General features: G+C 45.4%; 1 non-coding gene across 1 annotated transcript; it reads left to right on the top strand.

Moving 5' to 3' along the window:
* Positions 1-2,037: 2,037 nt before the first annotated feature.
* LOC136332415 (U11 spliceosomal RNA) lies at positions 2,038-2,171 on the top strand. The gene has a single exon (XR_010730680.1). It is a non-coding gene; the product is annotated as a U11 spliceosomal RNA (small nuclear RNA).
* Positions 2,172-2,455: the final 284 nt, after the last annotated feature.

Below are 2,455 nucleotides of genomic sequence, written 5' to 3'. Positions count from 1 at the left end.
TTTATCCCACTGCGCCACCACAGGTCAGGCCTAAAATATTTTTTAAAAAAAGAAATATATGGGGCCCTGGCCGGTTGGCTCAGCGGTAGAGCGTCGGCCTAGCGTGCGGAGGACCCGGGTTCGATTCCCGGCCAGGGCACACAGGAGAAGCGCCCATTTGCTTCTCCACCCCTCCGCAGCGCTTTCCTCTCTCTCTCTCTTCCCCTCCCGCAGCCAAGGCTCCATTGGAGCAAAAATGGCCCAGGCGCTGGGGATGGCTCTGTGGCCTCTGCCTCAGGCGCTAGAGTGGCTCTGGTCGCAACATGGCTACGCCCAGGATGGGCAGAGCATCGCCCCCTGGTGGGCAGAGCGTGGCCCCTGGTGGGCGTGCCGGGTGGATCCCGGTCGGGCGCATGCGGGAGTCTGTCAGACTGTCTATCCCTGTTTCCAGCTTCAGAAAAATGAAAAAAAGAAAAAAAAAGAAGAAAAAAAAAAAGAAATATATGGGGAAAATACAGAACAAGGACTATATCTTAAAAATATTTTTAATAACACAATAATTATTATGCTTTTTAAATAATTAGAACATTTTGCCTGACCTGTGGTGGTGCAGCGGATAAAGCGTTGACCTGGAAATACTGAGGTCGCCAGTTCAAAACCCTGGGCTTGACTGGTCAAGGTACATATGGGAGTTGATGCTTCCTGCTCCTCCCTTCTCTCTCTCTCCCCCTCTCTCTCTCCTTTCTTAAAAATAAAATAAAATAAAATAAAATAAATAATTAGAACATTTTTTAAAATTTGATTTATTGATTTTAGAGAGAGAAGAGAGAAAGACAGGGCCCCCATCCTGATCCCTTTCCTTTGTAGGAGTGGTCATTGATGTGTATTCTTCCAGATCTTTTTTTTTTTTTTTACATTTTTATTTATTGATTTTAGAGAGAGAAGCTTAAGGGAGAGAGAGAGAGAGACAGGAACATCAGTCTGTTCCTGTATGTGCCCTGACTGGGGATCGAACCAGGCAACTCTGTGCTTCGGGACGATGCTCTGAGTTATTTAGCCAAGGCTCTCCTAGATAATTTTGTTTTTTCGTTTTTCATTTCTTCCAAAAAACAATTTTTTTCTATTCTTTTTTTTTTAGCGAGCAAGAGACAGATAGACAGCATCAACTGGTAGTTGCCTAGCTTCAATTGTTCATGGCTTCTCATACATGCCTTGACCCCTGGGATCCAGCCCAGCCAGTGACTCTGCTCAAACCTGCTACCCTGCCCAACCTGGTGAGTCTGGATCCTCAGTGTCCCAGGTCTACGCTCTGTGCACTGTGCCACCACCTGGTCAGGTCAGAACTTAAAAAAAAAAAGTTAATACAGCCCAGGCTGGGTTGCTCAGTTGGTTCCAGCGTCCTCCCTGTACACCAAGTATCATGCTGTACCTTATTATCTTTTTTATTCTGCACCTCTTATCAGTGTTTTTGATGTCTAACTCACTCCTGGATAGATAGCATTCCACTTTATGAACACGCTACACAGTCTGATAATCCGATGTGATGATAAAAGTTAGGTGGCTCCATTTTTCGCTCTTGACAACGACCCCATGCCTTCCAGTGCTCGCAGGCTGGGGCCGCTTCAAGGAGTGGCATAAATTTGTGCATTTTCAATTTTAATAGGGTTGGATTTGTCTTTCCTCAGATAGGTATTCATATCCCCCTAAAAGCCAGTTTTCCCATGCAGCGACAGGAGTAACCCCGGCCCACTGCAGCGGAAAAAACTCGGTTCCTTCCCTCAACCATTCTTCCCCGCCTCTCCCTCTGAGCCTCGCCGGTACCTTCCCAGCAAGCACTGCGCTATTTGCATATCAACTCATGTTTTTGCCTTGGCTTCTATATAAAAATCAAAAAACAAATCAAAGTTTCCTTGTGAAGATTTTCCTCCCTCAAAAGGTTTTGAAATTTCCTCCTCAACTTCTGGAGCATAATGTAGGAATTTGGGCACACTTTTTTATCACTCTTACCAAATTAAGGATTCACCAACACTGCCAGCCTGTTTTCGGCGCGAAGCAAGTAAAAAGGGCTTCTGTCGTGAGTGGCACACGTAGGGCAGCTCGATTGCTCTACGTGCGGAATCGACATCAAGAGATTTCGGAAGCATAATTTTTTGATTCCTGGGCAGCTGGTGATCGTTGGTCCTAGCGCCCGTGTAATTGATTGTTGAAAGAAAAGGTGAGAGTAAAGGAACCATAGGGTATAGGGAGCGTTTATAGGTGTGTTTGCATGAAGTATTAAAATACCTTTGCTTTTCTGAGGGAGAATGAGTAGATGGTTGACACACATGTGCTTGAGGGCTCATTTCCCAACGCTGCGGAGGTTGTCTATAATCCAGCTCCCTGATCCATAAGACAAAGTACGGTATTTTGATTTCTTTGCCCTGCTAACCATTTAAAAATGTGAAAACCATTTGTAGGTTCTCGGGCAACAACAACC

This window comes from Saccopteryx bilineata, chromosome 3 (genome assembly GCF_036850765.1).
Source record: "Saccopteryx bilineata isolate mSacBil1 chromosome 3, mSacBil1_pri_phased_curated, whole genome shotgun sequence".
In the NCBI taxonomy this organism is placed as follows: domain Eukaryota; kingdom Metazoa; phylum Chordata; class Mammalia; order Chiroptera; family Emballonuridae; genus Saccopteryx; species Saccopteryx bilineata.
Note: the sequence above shows the minus strand (reverse complement) of the source record. Positions and strands in the feature narration are given on the sequence as shown.